Source organism: Sceloporus undulatus, chromosome 1, assembly GCF_019175285.1.
Source record: "Sceloporus undulatus isolate JIND9_A2432 ecotype Alabama chromosome 1, SceUnd_v1.1, whole genome shotgun sequence".
NCBI lineage: Eukaryota > Metazoa > Chordata > Lepidosauria > Squamata > Phrynosomatidae > Sceloporus > Sceloporus undulatus.
In genome coordinates, this window is record NC_056522.1 from 41,345,404 (window position 1) to 41,358,150 (window position 12,747).

Consider the following 12,747-nt stretch of genomic DNA (forward strand, 5'->3'; position numbering starts at 1 on the left):
AGGGGGAAGAGAAAGAGGGGAGGAAAAAGAATAAGAGGAGGAGAAGGAGGGAAAGAGGAAGAGAAACAGGGGGGAAAAGAGGAAGCAGCTTGCCTGCAATTTGCAAAGCCCTCTCCAGGCTCCAGCCTTGGGCCCGCGCAAGGCTCGAAAGAGAGGAAGCTCCTCCTCTTCAGGCTGGCTGGCCAATGGGGAAGACTGGAGCTGGGGCAGGCTCCTGCAGCAGGAGCAGGCTGTCCAGCCATTGGCCAGGCAGCCTGAACAGCAAGAACCTCGCACCCCCCTTTATGGAGCCTCGCGCCCCCCCTGGGCGCGTTATCTTAGGACTGCTCTGGGTGGTCATGTGGCCAGCATGACTGCACTGAATGCTGTTACCTACCCACTTAAGTGGTACCTATTTATCTACTTGTATTTGCATGCTTTTGAATTGCTAGGTTGGCAGAAGTGATAGGAGCTCACCCCATTGAACTGTCAACCCTCTGTTCTTCCGATCATCAGAATTGACATCTTAATCACTAAACCACTGGTTAATGGCTTAGTAGCCCGCCTCCAAGTGCATTCTTGGTGCGTATGAACAACCGGGATTCAACCCAAATTCTACCCAAATAATTTTCATCATGTGAATAAGCCCAGAGCCTTATCACTTCAAAAAAGAAATCTGAAACAGAATGGGAGAGTAACTGCTTTCTCTGTTCCTCTCCACATGCTGTCATAACACTTCCATTCTCGTCCCAAAGGAGACAGTTGTAAAATCATGCCTTTTGTCATGCTGGAAAAAGCTGTTTGTCAAGAGGCACACTTTTACAATTGTCACCCTCAGGAAGAGAATAATGGCATGCAGAAAGTCATGGAGGAAGCTGCTATTCTCCTGGTCCATTTCAGATCATGTGATAAGGCTCTTCTACATGATCATTAAAAGTATAGGATCCTTCTCCAGTTTTCACTCTGGTAACCCTAGGAGATGTGGCAGATTACAGGGGTTTGTCAGAAGGTGGCATGCATTTAATGAAGATGGAAAATCTGAGAGCCAGCATGGTATAGTGGTTTGAGCACTGGACTATGACTCTGGAGATCAGGGTACAAGTTCCCTATGAAACTAGTTTTCAGCCATGAAAATTGGCTTGGTGACATTGGGTGAGTCACATATTCTCAGCCCCAGAAAACTCCTTAGTCAGAAATGCCTTGAAGGCAAGCAACAAAAACAACAACCAGCAGGTGACTGATCAATAGGATCTAGCCCAACATGTACAAATGGAAAAAATGTACAGTTTAAAAATTGATAGTGTGCAGTTGGAAAGTGGGAAGAAAACTAGACTCAGTGAGTCTTTATCAATCACTTAAATGATAATGTTTATCAGCCAAGTGTGGTTTTGGAGAAGAACCAATTCTGTTCATACAAATTTGATCAGGCACCAGGAATAGCTCTTCTACTGACATAAATGTCACTGAGCTGGGATTTACTTGGGTGCTTTAGCCACTGAATTGTCCTGTGCATTGATGAACTAAGACAGAATCATAACTGAATTGTTGCTGTGTAGTGCTGCTGATTCCTGCAAATGAACTGAAAAGCAAGAATGTTTTGTGTTTGTTCACCTTTTTAAAAAATGTGGGGAATTTATGCAGATTTGAAACATGGGCTTAAAAATGCCCTACAGCAAAGTTCTTGCAAACTACAAGCAGCATGTTAAATAAAATTCAAGAGATTTCCCTCTTGATCAATATTTCTTTAAAAGTACTTAATGCTAGTCAGGCTCTTTTTTTCTAGTATAATTTGTTCTTGCCTTAAAATAATCAGGGTATGAATGACAAAACTTTACCTATCACAAGTGAGAATTCATACTCTTGTTAATGTTTTTTCCTGCTTTGATGCTTTTCTTTTTAAATTGTGAATTACACAGATTATAAAACCATAGCACAAAACTTTCCACTGCTTCCCCCTTCTTGATAGGTTTCAGTTTGTCATATTGCTTATTTGTTTCTCACGGATTATTTCTACTAGACACAAACAAAAATGTAACACAGCTCAAGACACAACTCCCTGCCAAGATCAGAATAAACAGAACAAGATGCACAGATAAGTATCTCATGGTTACTGGACAGAAAAGGAAGATGAAGAAAACCTTGAGAATGAATTTCAGCAGCACTTAGAAATAAGTGGAATATATCAGTGGATGGGACTACCCCAGACCTGAATTTCAAGGCCAAAATCTGAAATGTAATGATGACACCCCTTTGTAATGTAACAGGTGTTGGATGGAAACGTCACAAAGGTGATGTCACAAGAGGTAGTCCATGATGATTTCATTGATCATGATACATTAAGCTCTAACTATAGTTGCACAACGTTCAAATAAAAAATGGCAAGTCTAAAAATGAGATGTGTGTGTTCTGAACTGAATGCAAACTCAGTTTTATTTTGGGCAACTGAAGAAGGCAGAAGCCAGAACATTTTTCTAATTCATTTATTAAGTTCTGCATGTTAACCACTCTAAGACAGATGCATAGACAGAGAGAGAGAGAGTTTATTAAGGGAGTGCTGTCACAATGAGACTCCTCTCCCTCAGCCCTGGCCCTGAGATCTGGAAAACCTGTTAGATACCAATCTGGTTTCTGACCAAGAAATGCTGAATTCAAGTCTCGACTTTGTTATGGAACCACTTTGTCAGCTTCATTTCCCTGTTTAGAAAAATGAGAGCAGTGATATTTCTCACAAATGCAGACATAACTGCGGGGTGCAATTTTAGTTTCCCAGGGTATTAACTCCTTTAAAGGTAAACTAAAATATGCAAGAGTGAAAGTTAAACTTGTTAGAGTTCAGCTTTCATCAGCAGAGCAGCAAAAATGTGGGTCAGACTTAATTTTTTGTCAGTTTTTCAGGCTATGTGGCCATGTTCTAGAAGAGTTTATTCCTGATGTTTTGCTTGCATCTGTGGCTGGCCTCTTCAGAGACTATAACTGAATATGCTTTTCTAAAGAATAAAGACTAACTAAAAAAAACAGCAAACGTGTGGTTTGTGGTTTAAAAAACAAACAATAAGAGCTCTAATAAATATATACGTTAACAGAACTAAAACCTAATCTAACTGGGGTTAATATAGCAGGAAGAAAGCTGTTTACCTCACTCAGAGGAGGACTGTTACTGACTGACTAACTGAGGCTGGCTGTTCAGAATGCTCAGAAAGTCAATTGAACTGCCACTTGTGATTGACAGCTAGAATGATTGACAGGAAAGGTGTAAAGTCCCTATCTAAATAAAGAGGAACAGGAGAATACAATCATAAATTTTCCAACAATAACAATAAACATAGCAGTAGCAGCACCCAGCGTTGCATAGTGGTTTGAGTGTTGCACAATGACTCTGGAGACCAGGGTTGGATTCCCCCGCTTGGCCACAAAACCCACAGAGTAACCTCATACACATCAAATACTCTTGTCCTCAGAGGAAGACAATGGCAAACCTCCTCTGAATAAATCTGTTAGAGATTTGGCTTGTAAGAATTCTAGGCCTTATTTACAAGTGTGTGTTAAGACTCAAAAATTCCCTTCTGTGGAAAATAACACTTATGTTACTTGTTAGTAATCTGACCAATAGGATTCGAGCCACATCCCAATTATGTTACTATGCTTAGGATATGCTGGCATCTGCTCTCACTCTTTGCTTGACTCTCAGTTTGGTGAAAGGCTACTAATGCTGTTATGTTTTTTTATGCAACTTAAAATAAAAAAAGTTCTTTTGTGAACCTCTGTCTTCCTAGATGTTATTTCTTACAAGGGAATAGACAGGGGTGAGACTATAAGGTTTACTGCTGAAAGAAGTAAAACCAGCAGTAACCTTAACAGGTTATGGGCCCAGATTCCAGTCAGAGCCCAGACTCCAGAGTAAATCCAGAAGGATTTGGATGCCCAGGCTGTGGCAAGAATTTTTTTTTTAGTTTTTTGTCTTCCTACTGGTTTTTAAAGAAAGAGTTAAGACTATCAGGACTGCAGAAACATGGATCCTGGAGTGAATCTGGCAGCTTTTTCAATAGCCAGACTTAATGGAAATGACTATTCAGTATGGAAGGGGAGAATGGAGAATTATTTGAGGCGAGAAGCCTTGTGGGAGTGCACTGAAAACACAATTCCTGCAGATGCAACAGCAGAACAATGCAGAGCAGAGGAAAAAGCCAAGGCAAGTCTTATACTTGGTGTGGATGATGATCAATCAGTACATATAAGTAGTTTGACTACAGCTAATGCCATTTGGGAGAGACTAAAAGAGTTACATCTTTCAGATTCAGTTGCAACAGTGGCAGTTCTAGCAAGAAGGCTTTATAGAAAACATTTGCAGAGAGGGGAAGATTTAAGTAACCATTTGCAGAAACTGCAGAACTTATTTTCTGAGTTGGACCAGAGACACTTTAAACTCACAGAGGCAAACAGAGTATATTTGTTGCCAGATTCAAGTAATTAAACTGCTCTTGGAACCACTTCTGAAACTGAACCCCCAGTTTCAAGTCATCTGTTCAGAATGTGCCTGTAGTGTTCTGCAGGGAATATGGGATAATTAAACAGGGACCAATTAGACAACATTATCCCATCTAAGGAGCAAGCGTTAATCTCAATGGAGCCGGATTATTTTACCTGAAACAAGGTAATAAAAACAGCCAAACTTTTCCATGGGTAATGGGATTGTGGAGCTGTTGCAAGAAGCCAAGAACTCCAAGAACTCCAAGAAACATAGAATGCTGTGCTGATAGTGCCAAGTACACTGGCACACTACCTTTAACTTCCTCAGGACAGTTAATTGAATTAACTGAAACTCCCTTTGCAATGCCTATAATCTTGTAGGGCTGTAAGAGACAAAGAACAGGCAATATATATGAGCATTGTGATCCATGTGTTGCCAGAGTTTTCTGGCTGACAGCTGCTGGGACTGGCATACTGAGACTACTATGTATATGCACTTATCTGTTTGGCTGACATGTGAACAACATGATGCAGTAGGTTTTTGGCCTGATTCACCATGGTTCTCCTTATGTTCATTGGTACTTGAAAAACTGATCTAACAACTCAGCTTCAGTTATCTTAAGAAAGAAATTAAGCATAAGTCATGAGTGGAGTAGGGTGGAGAGAAGTTGTTTTTATAGACCTATTTTCAGCTGTTAATAATAATTCTTCTAAGTCAGGAAAGAGACTCAGTGTGGTGCAGTTGTGGTTTGAGTGTTGGACTAGGACACTGGGAGACCAGGGTTCAAATCCCAACATGGCCATAGAAACCAACAGTGAACTTTTCACTGTCGGATGCCAGATCATGGGTTATTGTGGAATGTTTAAAACCAGCATACTGTACATCTCTTAATTAAAACCCATTAGTATTTTAATGATGAAAAGTAACAGTCAGAAAAAAAGAGTTTGGTGCAGAGCAGCAAATATAATAGCTCTGATATTATAATCGGACATAACTGAATCTCCTTCACATGCCTTTTACTTAAGACTGGCCCTGCTATTTGGTGGAGTAAGGAAGCTGTCTTAGGCAGCAGTTTTTAGTTGTCATGAAAGAGTGGCATATTCTTAGTTATGTAATTTGTTTTTGGATATTTACTGCTAGAGTTTTGTTTTTTGCTTTTTGCTTTGTTTTGTTTTTACTTTTGACAGGCACTAGGTTTTATGCACCTTAAGCTTGGTAGAGTGAGGTGAGACACTTTTTGCTGCTTTGCCTCAAGCAACAAAATGGCTTCAGACAGCTGCCTTCATTCTTATTCTGTATGTGCCCGCCTCCCATTACCAGAAGAGACCCATTTTCATGTGTACTTCCACAAACAAGATGATAGGCAAGTTGAATACTGCAGCTGAATATTGGCGAATTGGCGTATTTTAACCATGTTGCAGCTCTCTTGCCCATGACATGTTTCATGCACTAACACACTGTTTAATGCACTATTTAGAACTGGAGTGCCATGACAATGTGCCCCATGTGGTGCAATGCATGGTGTCACACCAGCCTGGAGTTAGGTCATGGGTCATGTGGACACCACACCCCAACTCTGCCCCCAGGCCGGCTTTAATGGTCGGTCTGTACAGCCCCTAAGTAACCAGTTTAGGAAGGTTTTCAAAGATGTAGCTGTGTTAGTGGCTTGTAGTCCACCCTGATGTGGGCTGTTGATGTGTAGGGATTCCACATTCATAGTGGCTAGGATGGTATCCTCTGGAAGGTTGTGAATACACTGCAATTTCCTCAGGAAATCAGTTGTATCCATCACATGACTTGGAGCGGTGATGGCTTATGGTCTGAGTCCATATTTCCAGATATCCCAACAATGAGGATTGTAATGTTGAGACAATGGGCCTTCTTGGATTGCCTTGTTGGTATATTTTGGGTTGCAGATAGAAGATGTCCAGTTTGCACTGCTGGGGAGTGTTCATTTGAATTTGGTTCTGTATATTGCTGAATAATTCTCTTGAGTAATTTGTGTAGTACCTTCAAGTCTTAATTAGTGGAATATTTACAGAAGATTCTGTAAAATGCGGTATTGGAGAGTTGTCTCTCAACGTCCTGTATGTAGTCTGATTTGTTTGTAATGACCACATTACCAAGTAAGAGTAGGCTTTCCATTTTGGAGGATATCTGAAAAAGGGCTTACTCTTTTCCCAATGCTGTGCTGTAAGCTACAACCAAGAATGGGATCATTTTAGTGGCAGTGCCCTTGTTGTGGAATACTTTTTCCCATAGATATTTAGCTGGTGCCTACTTTATTACCTTATCTGTACCTGGTGAAGACAATTTTATATGCCTGATCTCTTAATGCATGTTTGCTTTTATTTTTGCTATCTCTTACCCACTTTTATTGCTTTTCCTCCTCATTTTCATTTTTTATGTTAGCTGTTGCATTAGAAATGTTTATTGTTAGATGCCCTGGATGCTTTGACTGAAAGGTGAAATTGGAAAAGGTTCAATGAAAAGGGAAAAGAGAAATGATGGAGGGGAAACCAGTTAAGATTTTCCAAGGCTGCTCTCTAACCAGATATATGCAACAATATCTACACATGCTAAATATTTCCAGTATCCGATGACTTTATCTATATATGCATTAAACATAATGTAGTTTTTAAAAAATCATGGATGCCCATTCTTACAAAATAAATAATGCCTATAAGGCTGTCATTGTATGAAAATGAGATGCTAATTAGAGCTCCTGTGATAAGGGAATGTCACTGCAAACTCTATATAGACTGTCTTATTTACACTACAGAACAGAACTGCAAAAAACGTAAACAAAGATGAGGAAAAAAGGCTTTAATGTGCAAGAAAGGCAGTGCTGAAAACCACGGAAACCCATTTGACTTTTCAGTTTCATCTCTTCCTTTTGTATTGGACTTCATAGAGGATGCATTTGCCTTGGTTTCAGAGTGGTTGTTAAGTTTCCTTTTCCAAACTCTTGCAATATAGGAGAGATCCAATATACAGTAATCAGGAGATGAGAGAATGAAAGAAAGATGAGATAGATTAACAGCTGGGACAGATTGATTTTACTTAACCTGCAAATTCTCATTGTCCCTAAATATTTTAAAATAATGACTCAGTTTGGAAGCAAACAAGATTCCTAAGGATACGCCAAGGAGAGGAAAAGAAGGAAAAAAAGAAGAATGTATGCCCTTTGTGGAAAGCACTGTGTGTACACAAAACAAAAATGTATTGAGATAGGCAGCATTGTAACCTTCGAAGCAGCCACCTCCACAATCACGCTTGCCTGTCCTTGTCTTTCTCTTGAGCTTTCTGTTCATTTTACATAGTACTATTTGTAACTCAGAACCAAGTACTGTAAACGCATTTCCACATTGGTTCATTGTTTGTGAACTTGTATAATTTTGAACAATCACATATTTGGAGAAACAATTTTGTATTTTTTAAAATTTCTTCAGAGTCCTTTTGTGTTTGTAATTTTCTGTGATTTTGTTTAAGGGCAAAGAAGATAATCAAAACTAGGCTGACTGTTACCTACAGGACAATTTCTTTGGCTGCTCCAGACTATGGAATAACTTGCTGCTATAAATTATATTTAAAAATATTTACTGATGGAGTTTAACATGTTTTGATATCATATGCTATTTTAACTGATACTGTATTATGTGTTGTGCTATTTGTTGTTGTTCCTTGCTTTGATCCACTGGGAAATGTGGGTAGTAAATTATTATTATTATTATTATTATTATTATTATTATTAATCTGTGGCCCTAAAATCCAGAAACAACCTTTTGGTACACTGGAGCCCTGATATGAACATTTAGTTTGTTCTTTGTAGATTGCCAGTCCAACTATGATATAAAGAGCATTTTATCTGCCCAGGAAAGAAATGAAAGCTGTAGGTCTTGGGTGAAATATAATTCAATACTACCGCTCTGATATATTTTAAGATTCCAGTTAACAAATACTCTGTTCCCAGAAGTTACAAGGAGCATAGTATCTAAAACTTCCCAGAAAATACCTTTCATGAGGCCCAAAACATTTATTGTCACTAAGCCTATTATTTAACAGTATGTATTTACACGCAGTGAGAAAGGAGGGACTAGCAATCGGGAAATTGTTGCATTAGTCTTCTCTCCCCTCAAATGTTTTGCATACCCAAGTTCAGTCTACCACTCACAGCTAACACAGCCTTCTCTATTGCCTTTTTTTTAAAAAAAAATAATACATCTGAACTCAAAAATATGGTTAGTGCTAAAGCATCAGACAATAATACCAATAAAGATTAAAAAATTAGGGAAAGAACTGTTTGGGATACAAGAAATACAATGCAGTTTTATGACTCCTGGTGACTCTAGGGAGCCTGTGATACTGCAAGTCAGCTCATGTTAAAATGCTGTTACAGGAAGTCAGCAAGTCTTTCCTGACTCAGTTGGTGACACTGAATAAATTTATATGGGTTTTACTTTAAGGCTCTTCCTCCTAGAGTCACAAAATCCATAAAGAAGTCCATATCAGTGTTTCTAAAAACACTTGTGATTCTGATTCTGAGTGGATCTCTGCACAATTCTGATACAATGCTGCAAATTGACAATTAAATTCTACAACATCTCCTTTTGGATGCTCTGATGTGAGGCTGAATAGCACTCCTCTAAGTATCAGATGACTCCAAATCTTCTATTTTTTTAGAGTTTAAAAAACTAGATGAAAAAATGAGGTCTAACTCTGAACATCACTTAGTGTTCAACCTGTAAAACACTGTGGGTCATGACATTCTGTCCCAGGAATGTAGCCAGGCTGCTGAATGGGGAAAAGGCTTTTTGGTAGGGGAATAAAGAAACATGATGCACATGATGTTCTCTGGCTGCCTTGTATTTAAAAGTAAGGCCTCCTGAATGCTTAGAATTTACAAACACCAGAGCAACCCAAGAAAATTCCACAAGTGCTTCCCACAACCAAGAGCAAAACAATAAAATAATAAGGAAAGAACTAACAATTTACTGCCCTTTCATAACACACCAAATCTGCTGCCTGAAACAGCTAGTTCTAATGGTATCTCTCTCTCTCTCTCTCTGTGCCTTCAAGTTGCCTGCTGACTTATTATCAGCTTCGGCTGATACGCCAACTGCGTCCCTACCTGGACCGGGGGGACCTTGAAACTGTAGTACATGCTCTGGTAACCTCTCGATTGGATTTCTGTAATGCACTCTACATGGAGCAACCCTTGTACCAAACCCGGAAGCTACAGTTGGTGCAGAATATGGCAGCGAGATTGGTCGCTGGTTGTTCCAGATCTGACCATATAACTCCCACCTTGATAGATCGTCATTGGCTGCGTATTCGCTTCTGAGCTCAATACAAGGTGTTGGTAATGACCTATAAAGCCTTAAATGGCTTGGGCCCAGGGTACTCGGAGGACCTCTCCCCATATAATCCGCCCCGCACACTCTGGTCAACAGGGATGAAATTGTTGGAGGTCCCAGCGACACGCTATGTGAGGACCTCACAGAGGGCATTTTCTGTCATGGCTCCAAAATTCTGGAATAGTCTCCCAGACGAGCTCCACTCCACCACATCTTTAGGTCTTTTTAAAAAGAACTTGAAGACATATTTCTTTTCCCAAGCCTTCCCATCATGAAAAATCATTCTTTCCCTTACCCCTTTTCATTGATGACCCTGGATTGTATATATTGACTTCCCCCTTTTCTCTGGCCCTTTGCTGTTAGTGTTGTTGTATTGTTTTTAATACTGTTTTTAACTGATTTTATTGGAATGTTTTTATATGCTGTTGTTCGCCGCTTTGATCAGGTTTTGGAAAAGTGGGATACAAATAAACTATATTATTATTATTATTATTATTATTATTATTATGGGAACCCCATTAATTCCATAGGACTTTCTTAGGCAAGAAGTAATCAGAGGTGGCTTTGCCAGTTGCTTACTCTGAAATCTAGCCTATAGCACCTGGTATTCATTGGCAGTCTCCCATCCAAGAATTAACCAGGGCTGACCCTGCTCAGCTTCCAAGATCACATGGGATCTGGTGCCTTTGTGCTACATCTATCATTTTCACAGGGAACATTATTCTGTCAGGAAAGGGGATAATTGCCTAAATTTTAATTCAAAGTACCACCCTTGGTAAGTTGTGAGGTCAGGAAGCATCTTCATTCTACAATATCTTCCTGTAAACTAGCAATGGGCACTAAAGATTTTATGGAAATCAAATCTGAGATGTTGCGGCCAGGGTTTATATAAAATCTAGGTGAATATGCTGAATCTAATTTACATAGCATTGCAGTCAATATGATTGTAGTGGCAACTAGCAGCTCCCATGTCAATGAGACCAGATTACACCTCTGGAGACCAGGGTATGAATCCCTGCTTGGCCATGGAAACCCACTGGGTGACTCTAGTCAAATCACACACTCTCAGAAAACTCACTCTGAACAAATCTTACCAAGAAAACCCCATAGTAAGTTCACTTTAGGGCTGCTATGAACTGGAAACAGCACAATGGTATACAACAACAACAACAACAACAACAATGGATCTATTCAGCTGAACCTTTATTAGGAACAGGGTTCAGTCCCCCGGAAATATCTTTCAACATTCAAATTAAAACTTAGAGCAGAGTCACAGACACAGAAGCCAACAACCACCTCTGATTAATTGCTGTTGCATTATAGTCAATTGACACATTGCCATTTCTCTGAAATACATTGGAAATTTTCTCTTATCAGATATGTAAAAGTTGTATCAGTGTCTCAGAAATCATGGCTGTTGAAACACAAATAAGCTAGCCTTCTTCTTCTTCTCTTTTTTACAAGCTTCACCATTTCTCTCCTTTTAGCACTTCAACAATTTCACAAGTCTATTTTTGCATTCATGAAGACCTAGGTGTACTTTTAACAGATTAAAAATGGGGATTCTCAGTATGCTAACAAAATTCTCCAGGGTACAGAAATGGAACCGGACCGAGAACAAAGATTAGATCAGCTGCATGTGACACAATGATGTTTATATAGTACCATACATTCTTGAAAGCTCTTCATGTCCCTGTTTCATTAATCTCTACAACAACACTGTTGTTACATAATTTAGAAAGGAACTACAGAAGGTGCTTCCAGCTGATAAAGTCACTTTGGTAATTTTGTTGTTATTTTGCTAATGTTATATTAGCCCTAGCTCTGTCTAATTACTTTTTGTATAAAGCCCAATGTGCTTGTTTCTTTCCAGTCCCAACCTCAATTCAACAGTATCTTTCTTCAATCCCAACAGTACCTGCCACATCCCATGCCATAGCTACTTAAAGGAGAGGGAGGGTGCATTCCCTTTATTATTTAAAGTGAATCACTGATTGGGTTATATGACTGTCATTCCCATTTGAAACCATTTCCAATCCTACTTTGATGGCTTTCTGTCACAATAAAATGAAGCAAACGCAAAACCCCCAGTTCTTCCAGACACTAGTTTCCTAGAGGTTCTTTTGAAAAGAATCGATTCTGAAGCGTGTTCAACAAGTGGGAATGACAGATCTGAATCACATCATTCTGGAGGGGAGGGACTAATGGAAAAGGGGTGTTTACCATCCCACTTCAGTTTTTGGTAGATCCACCATTCCCCTCCACTCTCAAGGCTGCCTTCTGGTGTGACCTATGGGTGCATGATTTTTTAAAAATAAATAAATAAATAAATAAAATTGATAGAAGATTTGATTCATTGATTTTGCACCTACTTGCAATCAGCGAGGCAAGTAGTTGCAAAACCAATAGATTGAATCTTCTATCATTTTTTAAAAAAAAAATGATAGAAGATTTGATTAACTGGGTTTGCAACTACTTGCAAATACCTGGGCGATCCGACGGCAGCTCATAGTAGTTGCAAAACCACTGAATCAAATCTTCTATGAATTTATATATATATATATAGATATATATATAGTTCCCAAACCGGGCTGCCCGGGCTGCTGCTTATGTCAGTGATGACGCACAGATGATTGACATGCATTTTGAAGCTGTGCAAACTAATGGGGACGACAATCATGCCAAAAAAGAAGTGATTACAAGGGAGGATGAAAAAATCCGCTTTCATAGTGGGAATGACGGACCTTTTGAAATCGATTTACCAACATGGAGTGAAGGCTAATCAGAAACCGGTTTAAATGTAAGTGGGAATGAGCCCGGAGTTTGTCATGTTGTCAAAAGGCCAGTGAATCAACACCAGAATGAATTATCTTCCTCACCAGCATCTTAGACACAAAAGAAAATGGGTAGGTTTAGGATAAATGATCACAGATCCATACAGGT